Here is a 26,578-nt window from a genome sequence, read left to right on the forward strand (position 1 = left end):
TACAGTCCTGTCATAAGTGTTGCATACACTGCCGAAATGCTGAAGGATTTCAGCTGCAGCACAAACACATTATTTTATGCAGCGACTCTGCCCAAGTTCAGAGCGAAGTTCAGGAATGCAGTGCATCAACTGGTCATGTAAATTCATCACTTAATGAATTAGCAAAACAACTGAGAGATCTCCAGAGGCAGCCGCAGTGTTCCCAGTGCAGGAATTGCAGATGTACGGCCAGGATTCCATCAGCACAAGCACATGGATTTGAGTATAACACCCAGTGGAGGAAGGGGAGGCCAGTAACAGGTTGGATTACCATTCACGATGCTCAGGAGCATGCTGCTACCCCTGATTGACTGACGGATTGACACACACGGGAGCACACAATGAGCATCAAGAGGCCATTCAGCCCTTCATTTCTGATCGCCCTGCCAGCCCAGAAAATCGCAATTGATTCAACTGTACCATCAAACCCGCATTTCCTTGTTCACCTGAGCACCCCTCCCACATCATCCCTCAAAACATTGGCAATAATTTATCTGCAGTCCCCTTCATCGATACTGAAGGTTATGACAAAGGGACAGCAGGTAATGGAACAAGAGGTGACTATCCGGAGCAGGGTAGGTTGGAAGAAGTTTGCAGGAGTGATTGCAAGTGATGGACACTCTGTGAGTGAAGGGTTCAGCTGGAACATTTGGTCTTCATGCACTGCCCTGTGGATGTGTGTTAAAGACTGTCGCAGGAGGGGTCTCTGAATTTTCCTTGAAGGGGCGGAGGGGGGAGCGACAGAAACAGTCCATCTTGCACCATGATGACTGACAGCCTCTCTCTGTTCAGCTCACAATAAACACTTTATTAGCACAAGATAAAAGTTCTGTGGACCGGTGATCCCCTCATCTGAATGGGTTATTTTTCCATGCGCATTTGTATTTGAGTGTTTTTATTGCGTCCACCTTTTCTTTACTTCATTCATAAGGTTATTTCTGTCTCTCCCCCTCTGTCTCTTTCTGTCTGTCTTTGTCTGTTCCTCTCTTCCTCTCTCGTGCTGTCCCCATCTCTCTGCTTCTTGCTCTCTCTCTCTGTCTCACTCTGTATGTGCCCCTGCCTGTATCGTCCATCTCTCTCTCTCTCTCTCTCTCTCTCTCTCTCTAGCTATCTGTCTGATGTCAGTCTCTCTCTTCCTCTGTATCAATCCTTCTCGTCTCTCTGTCTCTGTCTCTCTCACGCGCTCTCTATGTTTTTTTCGCACATTGACCATGTCAGACACATGTTGTCTCTGTTCAGCACATGCTCACTTGCATTGACTCAAATCCCTTCATTCAATGATCTTTCCTCAGACAGTGATTTGCAAAATACAAAGTGCACAGCGACAGCCAGAAATACTTTGACATATTACTCTTAATTAGTCGGCTGGAGTTTTATCATCTCTCATTCCTCTCCCTGTGTCTGGGCAGGAAGTGTGTTCATGCATTTCCCTTTCGGTGTGTGAGGGTGTCTGTGTATCTGTGTGTGTGTGTGTGGGAGCGGGGAGGGGGGGGGCTTCATTGCCTTTGTGGGGATCTCCCTGTGTGTGTTGGGGGTGAGGGGGCTTCATTGCCTTTGTGGGGATCTCCTTGTGTATGTGTGTGTGGAGGGATGGGTCTTCATTGCCTTTGTGGGGATCTCGCTGCGTGTGTGGGGGTGTGGGGCACGGCTTCATTGCCTTTTTGGGGATCTCCCTCTGTGTGTGGGTATGGCAGGGGGCTTCAATTTTTTTGTGAAGATCTCCCTGTGTGTGTGTGTGTGTGTGTTGGTGGGGTTGAGGGAGCTTCTGTGCATTTGAAGGTATCTCCCTGTGTGGGGGGAGGGGGGCGTCATTGAAATTCTGGGCATCTCCATGGGGGAGCGGCATCATTGCCTTTGTGGGGATCTCCCTGTGTGTGGGTGGGGAAGGGGACTTCATTGCCTTGTTGGGGATCTCCCTACGCGTGTGTGTGGCGGGGGGGGGGGGGGGGCTTCATTGCCTTTGTGGACATCTCCCTATGTGTCTGAGTGGGGGGTAGGAGGGCTTCATTGCCTTTGTGGGGATCTCCCTGTGTGTGTGGGGAGCTTCATTGTCTTTGTGGTTATCTCCCTGTGTGTGTGGTGGGGGGAGGGTGCTTCATTGCCTTTATGGCGATCTCCCTGTGTGTGTTGGGGGAGCGGGCTTCATTGACTTTGTATGAATCTCCCTGTGTGTGTGGGGAGGGGGATTCATTGACTTTGTGGCGAACTCACTCTGCTTGGGAGGCAGGGGCTTCATTTCCTTTTGTGGGGATCTCCCTGTGTGTGGGGGGGTGGTGGGAGGGGGGCTTCATTGCCTTTGTGGGGATCTCCCTGAGTGTGTGTTGGCAGAGGTGGCTTCATTGTCTTTGTGGTGATCTCCCTGTGTGTGTGTGTGTGTGTGTGTGTGTGTGTGTGAGGTGTGGATCTTCATTGCCTTTGTGGGCATTTCTGTGTGTGTATGTGTGTGTGTGTGTGTGTGTGTGTGTGTGTGTGTGTGTGTGTGTGTGTGTGTGTGTGTGTGTGTGTGTGTGTGTGTGTGTGTGGTGTGGGTCTTCACTGCCTTTGTGGGGATCTCCCTGTATGTGTGTGTGACCCTCAGTATTTGTTCTTAGACATGTCCCTGAGTGTGACACATTATGACTGTGTTTATGAATGTCAGAGTGACTTTCCCTTTGTGTGTGTTGAGAAGTATTTCGATTCATTCGTACTTGTGTTTGGGAATGATATTCAGTCTGTCTGAGATCGTTTCTGTGAAGGTGGACGTTTTTATGTTGGCGTATGTTAATGTACCTGAGTGATTGCGTATCTGTCTGTGTTTTGCACATTTGCATCTGTTGTGTTTGTGCCTGTGTGTATGCTGTTTTTTGGGATTGCATTTCAATGACTATGTGGTTTTGTGTGTGTGTATGTTCTCTGAAACGATGTGTGTATGTCTCTGAGTATCATTACATTATTGTGGGATTGGGGAGTGTGTTTCTGCCTGGCTGTGCTCTTGTTTAAGCAAGTGAGTATGTTGTTCAGACTCTGTTTGACTGTCTGTCCGTAAGTCATGATCTTTCTGTGCCCCCAGCAGGATCTCTCTGTGTTTGTTTCTGTGTGTCACTCTGTCTATATCTAGTTGTGGCGATGGTTCCGTAACTGTGTTTGAATGTGTTTTTGCATATGGACAAGAGGTTGCTGTCAGTCTTGCAAGTTGGTGTGTAATGTCTCTTACTCTGAGTTTGATTGTGTAAGTGTGATACTGTACGTGCATTCCTATATCTCAGTATGACTGTATTTCTGTGTGTGTGGATATGCGTGCATTTGGTATGTACATGGGGGTGTTCCTTTCTCTGTGAGTTTGTCTGGATGTATGTGTGTGCATGTTTGCGTGTGTAGTTTTGTTCAACTCTTTCAGTATGACTGTATTTCTTTGTGTGGGGACGTGTATCCATTCTGACCATACGTGAGTGTGTTCCTATCTGTCTTAGTATGCCTGTTTTCATGTGTTTGTGTGTGTGTGTGCGTGTGCATGCTCAAACCAATGTGAGTATGTGTGCCCCATTCTTGACTCTGATTGTATTCCTGTTATTAGGGTATGGAAATATTTATTTCGTCTTTGTTTCGGTGTGTTCTCACCTTTCAGTTCGACTGTGTTATTGTGCACGTGTGCATGTATGTGAGTTGAATGTGTGCGCGTGCATGTGCTTTTATTTGTCAGTATGTTCCTATATCTTACTTTGCCTGCATGTCTAGTGTGGATGTGCTTCTGCTTGCATGTCCATGTGTGTATGTGAGGATGTGGGCGTGTTCCTGTGACCCTCTAGTGTGGTTCAGTCTCAGTCTGATCATGAGACTGCCTCTCCTGTAAAAGGAAAAGGGAACCCTATGGCAGGTCACTGTGCACATATTGCTCTCAAAGGTGCATTTCGGCAACCTGGGAAAAATCAAAATATCAATATATGTACCTCCTGCACCCTGATTGCAGAACGGTTACGTCAGTTCAAGGACCTCAGACTAATGAAAAAAAATGACAGGGAAATATTCAATGAAAGGCAGGATCCAGCTGTTTCTTCTATGTTTAACCAAGGAACCGATATATACACTTTTTCCATGTTGGAGCTGTTTGTGTCCGTCCATAAATGTTATCATAGACGGGATCACTCCGCTATACAATGTAGCAGCTGAATAGGGCCATTCAGCCCATCGTGCCTGCTCTGTCATTTGATCATGAATGATCTGTTTCTCAATTCCATTCTCCGGCCCTCTCCCCACAACTCTTGATTCCCTTACCAACCAGGAACCCATATTTCACTATTTTTAATACAACTGTTATGGACCAGACCCTCTAAAAGTATTTTAAGATGGTAGCCCAGACCCTAACGTTTCTGCTGATTTTATGCACGTGTAAAGTGGATATTCCAGGGTTGATGGAGCAGATAAACATTCATCGCTTTAAATAAAACAGAGTTTATATACAGATTTTCGATTCAAACACAAACAAAAGAGAACAAAAGACTGAATAACTTACCTCATCAGAAAACCCAACAGCCTCCATAAGCACCCAATGTCGAAACGGATGAAATCCGTCTTGCAGGAGAGACATCAGAGAGTGATTCAGCATGGAACAACTTCTTCCCTGTCGGTGTTCCTTTTACCAGCAGTTTATAAATATGACAACTTGCAAACACCAACCCAAACTAAACAAGACCAGATATAATCAGAGGTGGGACAATTGGCCTCAGTCCTTTCATTACAGATGTTTTTACATTTGAAAGCCTTTTTGCCTGAGGCAGTTTCTGTTAGCTATCACGAAATTATCTCTGCAACCTATCCAAACTCGACATCCCGGAACCATTGCATTTACAAACACACTAAGAAAAATACCAAGGACACACAACCTTGGTAAAGGGGCAGCATCATCATGCACTCAATCTTTTGACCTCCACAACACTCCGAAGCAATGATTTCCATCGATGAATCATCTGAAGAAATTATTTCAAGTCTCAGTTTCAAAGGTCGACCCTTCACTCAGGCTGTGTCCTCCGGTAATAGTCTCTTTGACTTGGGGAAACAGCTTACAAGCAGATGCTGAAATGGGAGGACCCTTTAAAAAAGGAAGTACAATGCTCGTCTGAGGCTGTGAATGACTGTTTGGAATTGGTGAACTGGACCGTGTTCAAGTACTCAGTGGAAATCCTGGATGAAGACAACACCACTATTAAAGACATCATGGGCAAATGCATGGAGGACTGTGGAGTGAAGAATTCAATCCGTGTGCTCCCCAAGCGTAAACCTTCAGGGAATCAGGACATTCACTCCCGATTGAAGACCAGATGAGCAACATTCAAGTGGGAAGAGCCTGACTTATACAGGGAATCCAGATCTGACTTCCGTTGGGCCATCAGGGATTTTAAGATGGAGGACCAGACCACATAAGAGGGCCATAAAAAACAAACAGACTCCTGCTGCCGAAGGCAAGGCCTAACGAACATTACAGATGAAAACTGAAACAGAGAGAGATAGCGTACAAAACACATCCCTCCTTGAAACGCTCAAAGCTTAATCTGCTCGGTTTGAGCAGAATGCCAATGGTGCAGTCACTCCTGCCCCAGCAGCCCCAGACACACCTGTTCCCTCGTTCACCGCAGCACACGTCAGGTCAGTTTTCCTGAGAGTCACCCCAAGGAAAACGACAGGCCTGAATGGAGTCCCTGGCCGTGTACTTAGACCCTGTATGGATCAACTAGCGGAGGTACTCACCGACATCTTTAACCTGTCCCTCCAACAAGCTGAAGACCCTATCTTCTTCAAGAAGACCATCAGCATCCCCGTATCTAAGAAATCACATTTAATGTCCCAACTTGCCTTCCCTCCTATTTTTGTGTCATCTGCAATTTTTGCAGCAGTACATTCGCTTTCTTCCTGCAAGTCATTCATATACACATTATTACATGCTTACGCATCTAATATACATTATGAGTTGTTATATGTTGGAGCTCTTTGCGTCTGTACAAATATTTTTGTGCATTAGAGCTGATTGTGTTTACCTGTAATATTATTGTGCATTGAATCTTTAATATTGGTTGTGTTGGGGATGTTCGAGTTTATAGCTATATATTGTTGTATATTAGAAGTATCCAAACTTATATGTAAATGTTGTTGAGTATTATAGCTGTTCCTATTTTTACATCAATACTTTACCAGTTCTTGTTAAAGTTGTGCCTTTCTTCTTCCAACCACCGATACTGTCTCTGACCACGTGGGGCTGCTGCTGCTCTCCCACAGCACTTTGTGATTAATCTGCAGTCCCAGCGTTGGCCACACGGGCGGCAGCACAGAGGACAGGGATACCCAGTCTCTGGCTATTGTCAAGAATAAAAACATAATCTGGAATGGGGGGTGGGGGGGGGGGAGTGGGTGGACACATTAATTAAAGAGCCCTGGAGAAAGAGACAGGGTTAAATACAGATAGAGAAAGGGCTAAAGATTATAATATGGAGAGAATTCAGTCGAGAATAATGGGGGAAGGTAGAGACAGACAATAGGAGAGGGTTCAGTGGAGAGTATTAGCGACAAAGCTGGATACAGGACAGGGGTTGGGGTTTAAAGACTGAAAGGGTGAAGACATAATAGAAAATAACAGGGGAAGAAGTACATAAGGAATGAGAGGGACAGTCCTGATTACAGGGGGAAAGGGAGAGGGTGAATACGGGAAGCTGGAGGGATTGTAATTTGGTCAACCAAATGGATCTCATTAAATATGAGTTTCCTGAGTGGGTCTGTTAGTCTGGTACAATCAGGGTCCCCTGGCTGACAGGATATAAACGGGAGTGTCAAGGGTTCTGCTTACTTTAGGAAACAGCTTTGTGCTATCTGGATGAGCGTCATGTACGATGCAAGTATAAATGCAGAGTGACTTGATGAGGGGTTAACACATTTGTGGAAGTTCAGAGGAAATAATACAGATTACTAAGGAGATTGTTGAATATAGGGGAGGAACGTGCGTGTTCAGTTAAGGGGAAAATGGAGGAGAGTTAAGACAGGGTGATAGAAAAAAAAACGAAATAGAGAGTAATGAACAAAAAGTTGTATACGCCATAGCAGGGATAGGGTTAAATGCACGGGAATGGATAAGGTTAAGTCCAGAGTGCGGAGGATTAAACGAAGAACAATACTGAGAGCATTAATTAGAGAGTATTAGGGAGAATGTTGAATAGAGGGTGAAGGTTTAAGTAGAGTGGGTGAAACGGAGAGTAATTGTGAGAAGAATAAATTGAAAATATTTGGAAAATAACGGGCAATAGAGAAATGATGAAATGCGGGGTAATAGAGAGTAATAGTGTTTAGATGGAGAAGAATTTGTTCAATGTGTACAAGAAAATTTTGTGATTCAGTATGCTGAAGGACCTACGAGAGAAAGTGCGAAATTTGACCTACTCTTGGGAAATAAGGCAGGACCGGTGACTGAGGTGTCAGCGGGGGAGCACTTTGGGGCCAGTGACTATAATTCTAATAGTTTGAAAATAGTGATGGAAAAGTCTAAAAGTTGAAGTTCTAAATTGGAGGAAGGCTAATACTGATGGTATTAGGCAAGAACTTTTAAAAAGCTCTTTGGAGGCAGACGTTCACAGGGTGGGGTCGGCGGAAAATGGGAAGCCTTCAGAAACAGGGCAATGAGAGTCCAGAGACAGTATATTCCTGTCAGGGTGAAAGAAACGGTTTGTGGGTATAGGAAATGTAGGATGACGAAAGAAATTGACGGTTTGGTTCAGAAACAGAATGAAACATATATAGAACATAGAACATAGAACATAGAAGAATACAGAGCAGTACATGCCCTTCGGCCCTCGATGTTGCGCCGATCCAAGCCCACCTAACCTACATTAGCCCACTATCCTCCATATGCAAATCCAATGCCCGCTTAAATGCCCATAATGAGGGAGAGTCCACCACTGCTACTGGCAGGGCATTCCATGAACTCACGACTCGCTGACTAAAGAACCTACCCCTAACATCTGTCCTATACCTACCCCCCCTTAATTTAAAGCTATGCCCCCTTGTATCATGTATAGACAGGAGAGATCGAGTGAATTCTGAGAAGAGGAGAAAAGCAGTAGGAGTATACTTAAAAGAGAAATCAGGACGGCATAAAGGGGACATGAGAAGACTTTGGCAACCAGAGTTAGGGAGAATCCAAAACGATTTTTACAAATACATTAAGGACAAAAGGAAACCCGGGAAAGAAAATAACCCCTCAAACATTAGCTAGGTGGCCTTTGGAGCTGCAGGTGATTGTGGAGGTACGAAACGAAAATTTTGCTTCAGCGTTTACTCTGGAAAATGACTTGAAAGATATACAATGTGGGACATAGATAGTGACATCTTGAAAAAAGTCCATAAATACAGAGGAGGAAGTGCTGGATGCCTCAAAATGCATAAAAGATCAGTCCTCAAGATCTGATCAGGTGTACACGGAAACTTTGTGGGAATTGATTGCTGGGCCTTTTGCTGAGATAATTGTATCATCGATAGTCACAGGTGAGGTGGCGGAAGACTGGAGTTTGGCAAACGTGGTGCCACTGTTTAAGACGGGCGGTAAAGACAATCTAGGGAACTATAGATCAGTGAGCCTGACATCAGTGGTGGGCAAGTTGTTGTAAGATATCCTGAGGGACAGGACATCAGCCAGCTGCACAACATTGACCTCATTACCTTCCTGAAATCCATATTGATAAAGCCCATCGCTCTGCCATTATCAGTCCACTTTGTTCCCTGACTGGGGCTGTTAATTGGGACCGATCAGGGAAGCATCGCTGATGTCAACGAGTGAATATCAGGGATATTGAGATGCTGACGGCCTGGTTCAGTGATCGGCTTTTGCCAAGGTTTATGCATTTATATCAAAAGCGTGCTGAATGATACAATGCCAGCCTTTGAGTCGCTATTTCGCTGTCCAATGTTGTTGATGCCAATGTGGACAAGGACCTCTGTGTCTTCACTTGCCACACTATCCAACGCATGTCCCTGTCCCACCTCAACCCCATCCCCCACCGAAGAAGTGCTGAAGTTGTTCTGGGATGTGCTTGATACTGGATACTGTCGAGGCAATATACCATCCCGGACTCTGTCAAGACAGGACTGATGATTCTGAGTCAGTCAGCCATTTTAGGTTTGATCACTTTACAAAAATGGAAAATCAGAAAAATATGGTGGGGAGTTGAGGGTCGATGTCCTTTTGAGTGCAGCATCGAATGACCAGAATGATAGCAAGAGGGCAAGTGTTCCATGATGCAGGAGTGAAATAACACAAACCCATGCTGTGTTCCTCAAATTTAGAGAGTTCTGCGGGAAGTAAAATGTTCAAGAGAATAATGGTAATGGCAATCATTGAATGGACAGAAACGCTACTTTTTGGTGTTTGATTTAGGACTAGGTTAAGCATCTACAACTTTATTGACGGCCTGAAATATTTCAAAGATGGAAATGAAGGAACAATGTCTCACATTACACAATCTATGTTGTCCTCATTCATTCACTGAACCTGTCTTCTCCCTTTTCAGCGTTCCTATGTCATCCGTGCATTTTATTGTCCAAAATAACATTATGCTCGCCAATGTCACGCATGATCCTATGATTTCGGTCATTGATAGAAATTTTCAATGGCTGCGTCTCAAGTAATATTCCTTGAGGACTCGCTAATACCAACCTGACAACCTGATTTGACATTTTTTTCCTACTCTCGGTTTTCTGTCCCTGATCATTCTTCACACCAAGACCCATTTCCCCACCACTACCGGACACGTAGACAATATTAACTACCGAACACACATTTCTGGAATTTGATATTTTTGCACCCTTGTGTGTGCAAATTCCCACTAGCCTTATCTGCCTATCTTCCTTCAAACTGTGTCATCGCATCATCAGTCAAATGTTTTAGGTTTCTTCACCATGCATGTGGGTGCCATTCGTGTCCATCTGCTGTTGTACAGATCATGTGTGCATCAGAGTCAGATCTCAGCTATCTCCAGGATAGTCTCATCATGGTATGTGGATCTGTATTGATTTGAGCTTACGTAACCATTGAGGGTAGTTTTCAGTCAATATTTTACTTGTGTCAAGTATTGCCTTCATTGAGAGGTTTTATTTGATTGAGACACTGTGTCCATGCAAGGTGAGCAATTCTATTTTGATGTTGCATTTGTTAAAACCTATAATGTCTGGTCTCCATTAACCAACCAATATTTCTTCACGGTACCAGCTGCTTTTAAACAGGGAAGCGACGCCCCCGTGTTGAGGAGAACGTTCTCAGAGAGCTACTCAGCTACTAGAATTTAATTTCCAAATGGTCAAAGTCAAGGGCAAGATAAACTGAATTAAAAGGACATTTCAAAGTCCGCTGGATTGTGTTGCTTTGCCAATGCTGGCATGTAGGGTGGCACAATGGTAAGCTCTGCTGCCTGTCAGTGCCAGGGATTGGGTCTGAGTAGGATGCCCTTTGCAGGGTCTGAATGGATTCAATCGGCCGATTGGCCTCCATGTACGCTGTAGGGATGTTATCAAATAACTCAATATGTATTTTGAGTTCAGAGAGATTGCCTGCACAAAGAGATTCATGGAGAAAATGATGTTTTACATTCAGCATGTGCGGTTGTAGTAATTCTGGGTAAGTGGCTTGCATAATTGACTTGCATAATTGAATTTATATGAATCTGCCTGAAGATTCGCTCCAGTTTCACACTGCCACTGACAGTGACAATGGGCATATTGTGATCACCCTCACACAGGTGCGGATGACTGATTTAGTTTCAAATTGCAGGGATGCTGCAGATTCCCCACTATCACAGATACCGAAGGAATTGCCTGGGATATTGAACTTTCGTCTGCCAAACTATTCATCTCTTCTGGGAATCTCCATTTCAATTGAAGACGACAGTGGAATTAAGCAAAGCCGTCACTTCGGAAAATTAAAAAGGACGGTATTTTTATGTGTAGATTTCAGTAATATTTCGAGTGAGTTTGGTTCTGGCTATTGAGTAAATAAGCAGGGGCTTTCTTTGTGCTTCTGAAGTTAATTGTTAACTTGTAGGTATTTATGTAATCACAACAATTTGTTTTTAAAGCTGTTTTTGAAGTTTGGCTGTCGGCTGAATGAAAGAACTTGGTTTATTTTTGGTCGGAACCTAACATGGCAGTAACATGGACCCAAAGATTTATTTATGACTTCTGGAATCTGAGATTAGGAATAGTACCTTTACCTTTGAAACCTTCGTTTAACTTTTATCAATTTTGTCAATTCTTTTAGTCCTTCTAATTTCCTGGAACTGAGTGGACATGCAGATGTGTGCTCATTCAAATGAATGATAGATTGAGTCAATCACTTTACGGTGGAGCCAACAGTTCGTATTCACTGCAGACCAGAAATGTTGGTTTAAACGAAAGCTCTGCATAGATTATTTAAAGCTAAGTAAATTGACAATCCGCTGTGTGGTAGTTTCAGGAAGAGGTTTACTGGAGTTCCAGTTTAATATTTGATGTCACAAGTCACTTAACCAAGTGTTACATACACGGATTCTGGTCTGACCATGTCACGAGGGGTATTCTGTTTGTAATCACACCCTGGCTATTGTTTTGCCCAATCTATAAAACACGTTTATTTTCTTTTAATTTATGCAGTTCTTTTAGATTAATGTTTATCTATTTACTGCATGTTCGTTGCCTTTGCATCTGTGTTATAAGAACGTAGCTTCGTTTATTCTATTGTATCACCATTTCGTTTATTGTAAACTCCTGTCTTTTTGCTGAAGCAATATTTTGCAGCATTGGTTCCGTCCAATTCAAGAAGAGATTATTTTGATAAATCAAAACAAATAATGTCGTGACACATCAAGCTGGAGTTTCGTCTGGCTTCTGGCTTGTTCTGTGATAACATCAGCTGGTATCAGAACAGAGGTGAGGCTATTAAACACATCGTCTAACTCGTGAGGAACTCATTAACTAATCCCATACTTTGATCACACTATGCTCCAACTGTACCCCTCCAGTTCCACTTATATGTTCATTCCTGACCGGACAGCTGAACTGAGATATAGTGTCATATGACCACCATCTTCAAATTACTACCCCATCACTCTGCACCAGCGGCAACCCAAAACAAATTCCCTCACCCCTGCGAGACCTGAAACACTGAAAATAAATTAGACATTGGATAGCTCACAGCTGCAGTTTGTGCACAGTTCTGATCACCACCTAACCGTCAACACAGTCTTGCAATGAGGAGAATGTATAAGAGATATACAAGAATGTTGCTAAGAATATGGAAATTACTGCAGCGTTGAGGAAAGATGGATAGGTTAGATTCATTTTCCCCAGAGGAGAAAGAGAAAAAAATGTGATTCATGTGTCCAAATAACTAACGTCTTGAATGGAGACCTGTCACCCTGAACGAATGATCATTGAGCAGTGTTCAAGACGGATACTAATTGATTGAAGGGTTCTCGGGGACATGAGGACTCACCCTTTCATTCACAGGGTGTTAGTGTGCCTGGAATTTACTTCCCAGTTTTGGAGGAGTGGGGTGCTGTGGGTGGGGGACTGCTTTAACTGCAACGTTCAACTCATTTAAAGGAAACCTGGATCTGCACCTGAAGTGATCTTCAAGGGACAATATGCTGGAAAGTGGGATTGGACAGTTATTTAGATTATTCAGTCACCAGATATGAATGACCTTTTTCAATGCTGGAACTGATCTGAGGTTCTTTGGGAATTCAGGAAGACTGAGGGGCGTTATCAATTTGATCATTAGGTTAATATTGCTTGCCTTGTTTAGATATTCACATGATAAAGTGGTTTTAAAGAAATATTGTAGTTTCCACTGATATGATCAGAACACATCAGGGAGTCAGACCGGTCTGATTTTTATTATATTATGTTTATCGTACTCAGATTAAAGCAGCCACATCCACTAATTGCAACAGAGAAATGTGTCTCTTTTGTTCTGCATTATGTACTTTATTCATCAACCGCCAACATGCACATTCTAAAATTGACTTCGACAATGCAGAGAGTGCATTAAAAAGCTCATATTTCTCAATATGAAATGTACATTCTTTGCTGATTCAATGGACATTCAAATTTAGAATTCCTTCGAAACATTCTAAGGAATTCCTGACTTACCAAAACATATCATGAGGGACATAGTAAGTTAGCAGATCCCCAGTTTACCATCACAGAGAGGGCTCATATAGTGTTTGATGCTTTGAATAATGAACCAAAACTTTGTCAGCTCTGTTAGCATTTTCCATTGAATAATTCCATCATTTCAAGTGCAACAAATGACTTCTTTTATCAGACAACGCCAGGAAAAACTTTGGTATGCAAAGACCAGTCTAATAAATGTTCAATCGTGGATGAATGTCAACACTTTGATTCTCAATCCCCTTTTAGATATGAACCCCATCTCTTGTTTGCAATGACAGGATCTTGTGCGAGGATTCAACTGTGTTGATGATTTGTGTCCAGTGACCAATGTTTCGATTAAGATGATCTGATTAAGTGATTCTGGTAATATTGTTTGTCTTCTCACAGATTCTGGCATGCCTGCTGAGTTTCGCCATTCACTTTTGTTTCTGTTCCATGTTTACTTCATCTACAATCTTTGCTTAATTTGATTCTCTTCCCAACCTGTCTCCCAGAAGCAAATCTTCGAATCGTAGAACCCGACTGGACAGAAGTGTCCTTCGGTCCATCGAGTTTGTGTTTTCAAAGCTGCACGAAATCAAGACTTGTCCCAGGTTTCAACACGGTACTCCTCGTCATGAATGTTGCAATACATCAAGTGTTTGTCCTGTTAAAGTCTGAAGCACGGAATTGCACGATCCCCTCATTCTCTGGTTGAAAGCTTTTTCTTCCAATCTCCTCTAAACCTCTTACCTCTCATCGTAAAATTGACGACCACTTCTCGTCTGTCAAATTCCTGTCCCCAATCCTGGAGTAAGCTGCTTTAAAATGAGTCTGGTTTGGAGCTGTCCTGTTGACACCTGATATCTGAATCCTTCAATTGACCCATTTAGGAGCTAAGATCTTCCATTGCCCTCTGAGCAGACATGGATAATATTTGATTAGTAATTTCTGATTTCCAATTCACTTGCTGCCTCTGTCATTAATTTCCTGGTGATTTTGCTTCTCGCCCGGAAAAGTGTGGCCTCTGCAACTGCACAACACGCTGCCCGTTGGCGATGGCAGTGTCGGGTCTAGTATTCATTCTCACTCAGATCATATTCAGTCGACTGAAACAATTTTACTTCCCAATATGTTTTCTGAACATCACTCTTGTGTACAGTGCCAGCTTTGCTCTTGTCAGTGCAGCCACAGAGTGTTCGGTCTGGCTCACTGTCTTTTCTCCTTTGAACTTTTTGTAACCATTTGCTGCCGAAAGCAAAGAGAACATTTTGGACAGACAAAGACTTGGCTGTGATTCTCGCTGCAACTGGCATTCTGCTCTGTCCCAAAAATAGAAATCCCTTCTATTTTCACTTTAAACCTAGGAGGGTAGCTACAACGTTCCATGGTTTTGCCGTATAAGCTTAAGTTATTTTACTGATCGCAGGTGACTGGGGTTGAACGATTTGATAACATTTTAACTCTTTTCATCCAAATCGTGTTAATTTTGTTGATGAGCAGGATGGCTGTCATATACATTTTGGTGGCCAGTCGAGTCCGCAAGACACTGAGGGCCCCGAGTACGGCAGAGTGTCACAAAGACGCAGAGATAGAGACCAGAGGAAGTCGGTGATTTCCCTCTTCAACATATCCATTAGCTTCAGCCTTTCGTGGACAGTGTACGGTGCAAACAACTTACACTTCCGCATTAAAGGAACAATTCGCAGAAAGTATGGCTCTCTCGTCGTTTTTATGTATATCGGAGAAATGCTGAAAGATTTCATCTGCAGTGACACATTAATTTATGCAGTGATTCTGTCCAATTTCAGAACAAAGTTCGGAAACACGGTGCAACAGTTGTTCACGTAAACTGTTCACTTCATGACTCTGCAAAACAACAAAGAGATGCTCAGACATGGCCACAGTGTTCCCAATGTAGGACTTGTTCATGTATGGCCAGGATTCCATCAGTGCAATGACATGGATCTGACTATAGCACCAGCAGTGGATGGGGAGGGGGAGGCAGTATGGGTTACCAATCACCATGCTCAGGAACACGCTGTTGTTCCTGATTGAGTGACGGTTGGAGGCACACGGGGACACCAAGACAATGAGCAGCAGCAGGCCGTTCAGCCCTTCATACCTCGTTCGCCCACTCTTCGAGAAAATCGCAGCTTATTCAGTTTTAACATAATTGTAATTGTCAGATTCTGATTTTCTGCTCTCAATAAACAGATTATTAAACAAGTGAAAAGTTCCATGTGCTGTTTATGCTCTCACCTGAAGGGGTTACTATTTCTTGCACGTTTGGTTTTAAGAGAGTTCCTTGAATTCACTACCCGGTCTCCTCCCATCACAAGGATATATTACGTTATCTCACTCCATTTCTTTCTGACATTGTCTCTGACCCCTCACCCCTTTCTTGCACACTTCCCCATCTCTCAGATTCTTGATCAGTCTCTGTCTGTCTCTATATCTGTCTTGCTCCGTGTCTCTACTGTCTGTATTCCTCTGCCTGTTTCTCTCTCTGGCTCTGTCTATCTGTCTGTCTCTCCATCTCCTTCTATGTCTATCTTTCTTTGTCACTCGGTCTATCTCATTCTCTGTCTCTCCCTCTCTTTGCGCACTCTGTGTCATTTTCTCAGATTTAACATGACAGACATTGTTGTCTCAGTTCAGCACATGCTCACGTGCATTAGCTCACAACCCTTCACTCCCTATAATCAGTGATTTTTTTTTTCTCCCGACGAGGTTACTTTGGAAAATACAAAACGTACAGACACAGCTAGCAATATCTTGATCAAACAATCAGTACATTTCTCTAAGTGAATCTCCCTCCATCTCCTGAACATTAATCTTCTCCCTCTTTCTCTCTCTTTCCCCCATACCTGTGAGCACTGTGTTTTTCATGTAGTTTCCTTTCAGTTTTTGTGTGTCTCTGTTGGTTTTGATCCATTGCTTTTGTGGGAATGTTACTGTGTGTGTCCCTGGTTATTGTGCTCGGGTATATCCCTGTGTGTGATAGTGTGTGCGTTTCCACTTGTGTGTGTTGCAAGTATTTCAATGATTCTACATTACTGTGTTTATTTTTTTTGGGCATGTTATTCAGTCTGCATGAGAGTGTTTCCGTGAATTTGAGTCTTTTAATGTGTCTGTTATTGTGCCTGTGTGATTGTGAATCTGTGTGTTTTGCACATGTGCGTTTGCTGTGTTCTCTTTGTGTGAATGCTGTTTGTGGGGTTACAATGTTATGGCTGTACGACTGTGATTCAGTGTGTTACTGTCATAATGTCATGATAGTTCTGTGACTCCTTGTGCGTTTTTCATTGAGTTTCGGTGTAAAATTGTGGGAGTGCGTGTGTGTTTTTGCCTGGCTGGGCTCGTGTTTACCTCGGTGATAGTGTTATTGTGGCTGTGTTTGGCTTTCTGTATATGTGCCAAGATCTTTCTGCGCCCCAAGCAGGATCTCTCTATGCCTGTCTTGTGGGTGCATCACTTTGTTTCTGAATGTCACTCTGTGCCTGTATGTATTTACATTTGTGGTTCTGTAACAACCCTTTAATGTGCTCATGCATGTATATCATTTTTTTTTCTGTCAGTTCTTGCAGTTTGGTGTATAATGTCACTCACTCTGAATTCATATCTATATGTGAGGTCGTGGGTGTGATTCTGTAACTGTGTGCACATGTGTTCCCATGTCAAAGCACGACTGTTTTATGAGTGTGTGTGTAGATATGTTCCTCTGAGTCAATATGACTGCATTTCTGTGTGTGTGTGCATTCTGCCTGTCCATTGGTATGCTCCTATATCTCTCAGTATGTCTGTTTGTGTGTGTGTGTCTGTCTGTCTGTGTGGGTGTGGTTGCATTAATGTGTCAGTGAATTGGTGTGTTCCCAAACTGCAGTCTGATGGTTTGGTTTTCCTGTGTGTTTTTTGAGGGTTATGAGAATGTTTCTACAGTTGGTGTTTCGCTATGTTCCATCATTTCATTTCATGGTGTTTTTGTGCATGTACAAGTGTGTATGTGTGTTTGGGTGTGTTCCTGTTTCTGTTTGTCACCATGTTCCAGTATCCCACTTTGACTGTATTTCTGTGCGTGGATGTTTTTTATGTGTCTCTGTGTTGGTGGGTGCGTGAGGATGTGGGTATGGCTCCGTGGCCCTCTCGGTGTGGATATATTTCTCTATAAGCATGAGATTGCTTCGTCTGAAAAAAGGCAAGTGAACCATACAGCAGGACATGGTGCACAAATTACTCACAATGGTGCATTTCTGAGAATTTGCAAAAGATCCAAAAATCATTACGTCTCCTTCCTGAACCATGAAAGCTGAACTGTTACTTCTGTTCAAACACCTGTGCTTCGAACTGAACAAGACAGTGGAAACCTTTATAAAAGGCTGGATGACAGCTCTTTTGTGTATGTTTCAACCACACATGTATTATATAAATATGTTTTATGTTAGCGCTGCTTGTGTCCATACATCAATATTTTTATGATGTTGGGGCATAATTAGGGCACTCATCCCATCGAGTCAGCTGTGCCATTCAATCATGAATGGTCTGTTTCTCCATCCCATTTTCCAGTCTTCTCTCCATTGTCTTTGATCTCCTTGCCAATAACAAATCCATATATATCTGTCCTAAATATATTCAATGCCCTGGTCTCCACAGACGTATTTGACGACGATTTCCATCGATTAACCACAGATAGGCTGAAGAAATTCATTGTCATCTACATTCCAAGATCTGAGCCTGTTTCCTTAGCTTCTAGTCTCTCCCATGCGTGGAAACAACTTACAAGCAGAAGTTCGAATGGGATAACACTTCACAAAGGCAGTACAATGCTGGTTCTGATGCGTTGGAATACGGTCCCCAGAACCGATTGGATGTGGTGGACGAGACGTATCCAAGTACGCAGCAGAAAACCTGGTTGAGTACACCACCACCGTCACAGTCTTCAAAAGCAAATATGTGGAGTATTGCTTACCAAAGAACTCAATCTGAGTGTCCCACAATCGTAGACCTTGGATAAACTAAGAAATCTACTCGTTACAGAAAGCCACGCAAGCAGCATTCGAGTTGCAATCCAGCACAGGGAAAGTGGAGATGACCTCCCCAAAGTCATCAGGGATGCCAAAGGAGAGCACCAGGCAAAGATTGAGGCCAAACCCTGCAAAACAGAATCAAGCCACCTCTGGAAAGGCTTAACCAATATTACGGGATAATAACTGAAGCAGAGCAAGACAGCGGACGAAGACACATACCTCCCTGAAGCGCTCAATGCTATGCGTTTTTTTTTAGCAGAATGCCAGTGGTGTAGTGACGTCTGCCTCAACATCCCCAACGCACCTACTCCCTTTGTCACCACTGCAAACATGAGAACAGTCTTACTGAGAATCAACCCAAGCAAAGCGATGAGCCATAATGGAGTCCGTGGCCATGTACTTAAATCCTGCATGGACAAACAGGCGGATGTGTTTGCTGACATCTTCCAACCGTCTCTCCACTTGCTTCAAGAAGACAACTGCTCACTTACACATTAACACAACCCCTCCCACTCTCTCTCTCCCTCTTTCGCTCTTCTCTCTCTCTCTCACACACACACATACACACACACACACACACACACATACACACACACACACACACACACACACTCACACATACACACAAACTGAAATACAGTCATACTGTGATATCGGAACAAATCTACGCACAGACACATTTAATACTCAAAGGAATATAGCAACTGGCCATTCAGATCCCTCAAGCCTAATCTGCCATTCAATGGTTGATCTGTAAGGTAACTTCATACAGCTGTGTTTGTGACTTATCTCCAAATATGCATGCATAACAACACGCATCTATTTCAGACTGAAAATAAACGACTGGTCCAGTATTCACTGCCATTTGTTGAAGAGACTTCCAAACATCCGCTACCTTTTCTGCGTGAAAGTGCTTCTTAATATCTCTCCTAAACATACTGACCATAATTCATAAACTACTTCCCTTTGTCCGCGAAACCCCAAACAGGGGAGAAGGTTTATCTTTATTGGACCTGATCTCTCATTTCGAAAGAGAATGGGCTTATTTCGTACAGTCTGTCCTCATACCTAAAAACGAATGTGCAAGTATCATTCTTGAAAATCTAACATGTAGTTGCTCGAAGGGCAATATATCCTTCTGAAAGTGTGATACTTGGATCTGCTCCCAGTGAGATCTAACCAGGGCCATTCAAAGCTGCTGCATAACTTCTTCGGACTTACAATAGATGAGCCACTCCCGAATTCGAGAGCGTTCATTGCCTTGTCCAGAGGGCTGTTAAGAGACAACCACATTGTTGTGGGTTGTGAGTCACCTATCGGCCAGACCAGGTGAAGATGACAGTTTCCCTCCAGAAAGGCCATGAGTGAAACTTAACTTGTTGGTTTTTTTTTAAGGCAAAACGATTAACCAACGAGTTGACCATTTCCCTGTCGACATCGACAGAATCCCGTGTTGGCTTTCTTTTCGTATGGTCTGATCTACCTGCTTACTTAGTGGGTCTGGTTTAACACTTATAAAGAGATGTGGAAATTATTTTTGAAATGCAGATAGATAAATATACAACTTTCCAAAACCAATCTTTCCCTTTAAAATCCCGAGTAACCTTACAGTTCTGAAATATCTATATCCATACACGAGGTTAAGAGATGTTCGAGCTTAATGCGTGTTCAATAGTGTTTATGCACTTGAAATGCACAGCTTGTCGAAGTAGAGTTGGCGCTGTTGTTCCGTCTCACATGGTTCTGCGTCATTGTCCTCATGTTATCTGGACTGCATGTGGGAACTCTCTGATTTGAATGGCTTCTTTCTGCTTTGATGTGGAGGTGCTGATGTTGGACTGGAGAGGACAATGTTAAAAGTTACATGAAACCAGGTTATCGTCCAACAGGTATAATTGGAATCACAAGATTTCGCGTGAGCTCTAACATTTTAGCTCGTTCTCCAGGTCATGTCCGACTGCTGTGGCTTAGCAGTAGTTTGATGTTACAATGTAATTGATATAATTTAAATTCAGCTTCTATTACAGAAAGAGTGTTACATGAGACAGCATTCGATATTTAAATTTCACCTTTTTCATGGACCGGTCTCAAAAGCATATCTGCAGAAATTCAGGTTTTTCATTCCATCCGAAAGCTTGTCGCAATATTTCATCAACAACCCCTCAATCATCAATTAAGGTGAACGCTTGCATATCTCTCTGACTGGATTCAGTTTGACAGTGAATGCTGCAAGCAAGCTGGCTTAATATCTCAGTTCCACTGTTTCATTAACGATGGTTCAATGTGATTAATCAAATCAATTAGCTGGCGTACCTGGGCCGATTACACCAACATCACTTTCGACACCAGGATATCTCTTCCAGGTTCACAACGCTGCCGCTATAGATACCACTGATGCCATCTTCCTCCGCTGTCACCACCAAAAGAACGAGAAGACAATGATGAGGATGAGAATAAAGAAGATCAAAGGATACAACTGACCTGGTGCTGGAAATCAAATCGAGTAAACAGCATGAACGTGGCCTGCTCTGCCACAAGGAACAGTGTCGGAAAATGTACCAGGACTCAAACGTTTCAGCTGCGGGGTGACATGAGAGTGACTGTGATTGGGTTCATTCAGATGACTGACATCAAGCCGGTGTTCCTCTCTTACCACTGCCTCCTGCTGGACAGCAAGGGAAGGTGGAGTCTGAATGTGAAACTGCCAAGCCCACAAAACAAGGAGTTGCTCAAAACGGTTAGACTGGTTGGAGAAGAGTTAAGGTCCAATTTGAGTCTTCCTCAAATTTCCAGGAAACAGTCAAGGGGTGCATCAAGAGGATCATTCATTTCAAATGTCTTCTAACAGTGGGAGAGAAACGGGGAAAACTGGCGAATGTACACCAGAGCGTGCAGAACCAACCCCTGCTGTACTCGAAGGGGCCTAATGTCACGGAGGAAACCCAGGAGGTAAAGGGGCAGCAACCTTGCTCTTTTCTTTGGAATCCTCTGAGATTATCTGCCGGTCCAGTGTCCACATGTGTAATAGGACGAGACGTTCTCACTTTTGATCCTCAGAAGGAAAAAATGGAGAGCTCTGTGCTCAACCACCGGAAGGAAGAAGGTAGCTCGCTCATCTCACCCCATTCTAACATCCTGAGGATCAACAACTGCTTTTATGCTGGGCTGTATGACGCAAAGCCCACTGACTATGCGACCTCGCAATAGTTTCTGTCCGCTTTCTCAGAGGTCTTAGACGACAGCACAAGAGAGAGGCTGCACCAGCTGTTATTCATTGATGAACTGACCGAAGCCATCAAATCTTTAAAAACGGGTTAATTTCCTAGAAGTGATGGATTACTGGACAAGTTATGGTCAACTCTGTCAGACATTTTGGCGATTATCTGCTGGAAGTGAACGACAGTCCGTTGCCGACAGGTAGCTTGTGTGAATCCTTAACGAAAGTTATCACCCCTTCACCTACAATTACAATGTTGGGACGGATGACGAAGGACCAATCTTACGCTGAATGCAGAAAATAAAAGTCTGACTGAGGTCATCGCCAACCTGATCAGGTCTTCATTGTGATCCGTGATTCACACTGACCAAACTGTTCTGTACTGTTTAGAAAGACACCCGAGATCCTTGCAATCCTTAAGGATATGCTCACCTATGTGCAGGGCAGGTCTGCCTCATCAAGCTGGACCAAGAAAAGGCCTTTCCTAAGATATCGCACACCTACATGTGGGATGTGTTCTCTAAAGCGGTCTTTGGGAGGTAATCCGCACCTGAATCCAACTGCTGCGCACCAACAACGTCAGTGCATCCTCAATCAATGGGTGGCAATCAGAAATATTCCCGATCAGATCGACAGTCAGGCAGGGCTGCTCTCTCTCACCTTTCCTTTATTATTGCTGACTTAGAGGCACCTGAGTAATTGTTATGATCCAGTCAGATGTTTCTTCCTCTTTAGCTATTGTCTATTCACTGCGAACCTCTTTACTTAGGTGCATCAGTGCACCACTGCTCATTCATGCTACAATTCTTTATTTAAATTCAGTCACCGAGTTTCAGACTCAGTTTCGTCATTCTCCAGCTGAATAAGCAATTCGAGCACTTTATAAGACCATAAACCGTACGACCAGAAGTCACAAGAGTGGAAGTAAGGCCATTCGAGTCCACGCTACTATTTTATCATGGTTGATGGGCATTTCAACTCCACTGACCCGCACTCTTTCCGCAGCCGTTACTTACGTGTGTGTTCAATAATTTTGTCAATCCCTGCCTTGAAGGAATTTAACATCCTGGACTCCACTGCAATGAATTCTGCAGGCCCACCACTCCCTGGTTGAACAAATGTCTCCTCATTTCCATTCCCCCACGAATTGACCCCCTCTAATCCTAAGGTTGTGTCCCCGCCTAATGGAAACAGCATCCCAGCGCCCATCCTTTCTGAGCCATGCATAATTTTCTAAAGTTTTTATTAGATCTGCCCTCAATCCTTTGAACTCTAAGGAATACAATCCCAGGATCCTCAGCCGTTCATTTTATGTTAGGCCTACCTTTCCAGGGATTGGCCGTGTGAATCTCCACCGGACATGCTCCAGCGCCAGTATGTCCTTCCTGAGGTGTGGAGCCCAAAATTGGAAACAATATTCTAAATGGGGCCTAACTAGAGCTGTATAATTCTCAGATGCACACCTCTGCTTCTTTATATTAACCCTCTTGAGATAAATGACAGCATTACAATTGCTTTCTTAATCACGGACTCAACTAGCAAGTTAACCCTTAGAGAATCCCGGACTAGTATTCCCAAATACCTTTGTACTTTGGTTTTATGAATTTTCTCACCGTTTTGAAAAGTGCAATACCTCTCATTTGCTCATGATAAATTTCGTCAGCCATTTCCTGGACCACTCTCCTAAACTGTCTAAATCTTTCTGCAGCCTCCCCACCCCTCCTCAGTACTACCTGCCTGTCCACCTAACTTCGTATCATTGGCAAACTTTGCAAGAATACCCCAGTCACTTCATCAAGATCATTAATATATAAAATGAGCAGCTGCGACACCAACACTTGTTGGTGTCATTCTGAAAAAGAACTTTTCTTTCCAATTGTCTGCCTTCTGTCATGACACACCACAGGGTTGAATTCCTCAACTTTACAAGGATCTGAGAGGAGCAAACGTTTCCAGAGAATAATGAAAACTGCTGGCACTGAATGGACCGAAAGCCTCCTTGTTGCCTCTTGAATTAAAACTAGCATCTATAAAATTTATCAATTGCCTGAAATCTTACAAAGACTGAAATGAAGGAACAATGCCTCATATTTCTCTACTTTATATGACACAGACTATGTTGTACTCATCAACTCACTGAACCTGCCTTTCCCGTTTTCAGTGTTCCTGTGTCTTCATAGACTTTTCTGTCCAACCTAACATTGTTTTATCAGCAAAAGGAACAGATGATCACTTTATCTCAGTCATCAGAAGAGATTATTAGTAATGTGTCTCGAGTAATTGTCGTTGGGGGACCTATTAATACCAGTCCGACAATCTTAAAATAACATATTTATTTCTGCTCACTGTTTTCTCACCTTTAGCAGTCCTCACGCCAAGACCCATTTCCCCATTACTACAGGGCACATTGACAAATTGATCCCCATTCAAACATTTCTGGAATGTGACATTTCAGCATCCTTGTGTGTACAAAACACTCACTGGTCCCAGCTCTCCACCTCCTTTCAAAGATCTCCATCAGATTAGCAGTCATCTGTTTTAGGTTTCTTCACTGTACACGTCCAGTTCACTGCAGGGAACAGAGAATGAATCTCCCTCGTGTGCTTCTATACAGATCTTGTGTGTGTAAGAGTCAGCACAAGGACACGATTCATCCCAGTAGGCAGCTCTGTATTTTTGGAGCTTTTGTAACCAGTGAGGATATTTTTCACGAAATTATTTTTCTTGTATCCAATATTGCCTTAAGTGCACAAGTTGTATTCGTTTGGGACACTTTATCAGTGCAAGATGAGGAATCCTTTTCAGGTATTAGAACATAGAACGTAGAACATCACAGCGCAGTATAGGCCCTTCGGCCCTCGATGTTGTGCAGCCCTGTCATACTCATCTGAAGCCCATCCCACCTACACTATTCCATGTAGGTCCTTTTGACTGTCCAATGACGAGTTAAATGAACTTAAACTTGGCGAATCTACTACCGATGCAGGCAAAGCATTCCATACCCTTGCTCTCTCTGAATAACGAAACTACCTCTGACATCTGTCTTTTCCTATCCCCCCGCTCTTTAAAGTTTGTCCCCTCGTGTTTGCCAACCCCATACTTGGAAAAAGGCTCTCCCTGTCCACCCTCTCTCATTTTCTGATTATCTTGCATGTCTCTATTAAGTCACCTCTCAACTTTCTTCTCTCTTTCAAGAACAGCCTCAAGGCCCTCAGCCTTTCCTCGTAAGACAGTTCTTCCACACCAGGCAAAATCCTAGTAAATCGACTCTGCATCCTTTCCAAAACTTCCACATCCTTCTTATTATGTGGTGATCAGAACTGTACACAATACTCCAAGTGTGGCCGGACCAGTGCTTTGTACAGCTGCAACATAACCTCCTGGTTCCGAAACTCAATCCCTCTATTAATAAAGGCCAAAAAAAATGTATGCCTTCTTAACAACTCTGTCAATCTGGGTGGCAACTTTCAGGGATCTGTGTACATGTACACCGAGATCTCTCTGCTCATCTGCACTCCCAAGAATCCTACCTTTTGCCCAGTACTGTGCATTCCGTTTACTCTGGCCAAAGTGTATCACCTCACAATTGTCCAGATTAAAGTCAATTTGCCACCTCTCAGCTCACCTCTGCACCCAATCTATGTCTTTCTGAAACCTATTACATCCTTCGTCACTATCCACAACTCCACCGACCTTTTTGTCGTCCGCAAATTTACTAACCCACCCTTCTAAGCCCTCTTCCAGGTCATTTATAAAAATGACGAACAACAATGGACCGAACACCGTCTCTTCCAGTCCGCCGCTAGTAACTCAACACCAAAATGAACATGTCCCATCAACTACAACCATCTGTTTTCTTTCAACAAGTCAATTACTGACCCACGCTGCTATGTCTCCCACAATCACATTCCTCTGCATTTGTATAATAGCCTATTGTGGGCAACCTTATCGAATGCCTTACTGAAATCCATATACACCACACCCACTAGTTTACTCTCATCTACCTTTTTGGTCACTTTGTCAAAAAAAGCCAATAAGATTCGTTCGACATGACCTACCCTTCACAATACCGTACTGACTGTCCTTGATCAGATTATTCTTTTCTGGATGGTTATAATTCCTATCTCTGATAAACGTTTCCAATACTTTACCAACAACTAAAGTGAGACTCACTGGTCTGTAATCACCAGGGTTGTCTCTACTACCCTTTTTGAACAAGGTAACCATATTTGCAATCCTCCAGTCCTCAGGCACTATTCCTGTAGACAATGATGATTTCAAGATCAATGCCAACGGCACGGCAATCTCTTCCCTTGCTTCCCAAAGGATCCTAGGATGGATATCATCCGGCCCAGGGGACTTGTCAATGTTCCCATTCTGCAGTATTTCTAATACCTCTTCCTTGTGAACCTCAATCTCTTCCAGTCTAGATACAAGTACCTCTGTATCTTCCTCGCCAACATTTTCTGTTTTGATAGTGATTGAATTTGTGAAGACTAACATTTGCTGTCTCCAGTCAGCAGCTATGATGCAACAGCTGGTGTTAAACAGAGAAGCCATGGCCAAATGTTAAAGAGAATATCTCTCAGATAAACGGTCAACAACGGGAAATTAATTTCCAAATGGTCACTGTCAAGTTCATGACGATATGATGTGAAATAAGATTCCAAAGTTGGATGGATGGTGTTAGGGTATCATTGCTGGTAAGGATCATGGCACAGAGGCTCAGTGATTAACCCTGCTGCCTCATAGAACCACTGGTTGTGTCTGTGTTGGATGCCCTTCGCAGAGGCAGTGTAAACTCGATGTGCCAATTGGTCTGTTTCCGCATTGTAGTGATCTTATGAATTAGCTCAATATGCATTTTTAAATGTTTGCTATTAACCGACTGAGATTTGCATCAAAGAATAAAAATATTCCGTCACAACTGGGAGTGAGCTCATCACTGTCACCACTTTGTTCAAATTCTTAAATAAACGAATTGAACCACGTTGTCATGCAACAGTCTCCCAGGCAATGCCAGCAGGTATAAATGAAAGGTTTTGGGATTATAGCTCCTCAGATTTGCACAAAGAGACTCACGAAGAAAAAGCCAGCTGCGGAAATATATTACACGACCTTTCCAGTTGTAATAATTCATTGTGAGTGCCTTGCACAT

The sequence above is a fragment of the Chiloscyllium plagiosum genome, unplaced genomic scaffold (assembly GCF_037043375.1).
Source record: "Chiloscyllium plagiosum isolate Xiang-an unplaced genomic scaffold, Cpla_swu_hap1 HiC_scaffold_40, whole genome shotgun sequence".
Taxonomy (NCBI): Eukaryota; Metazoa; Chordata; class Chondrichthyes; order Orectolobiformes; family Hemiscylliidae; genus Chiloscyllium; species Chiloscyllium plagiosum.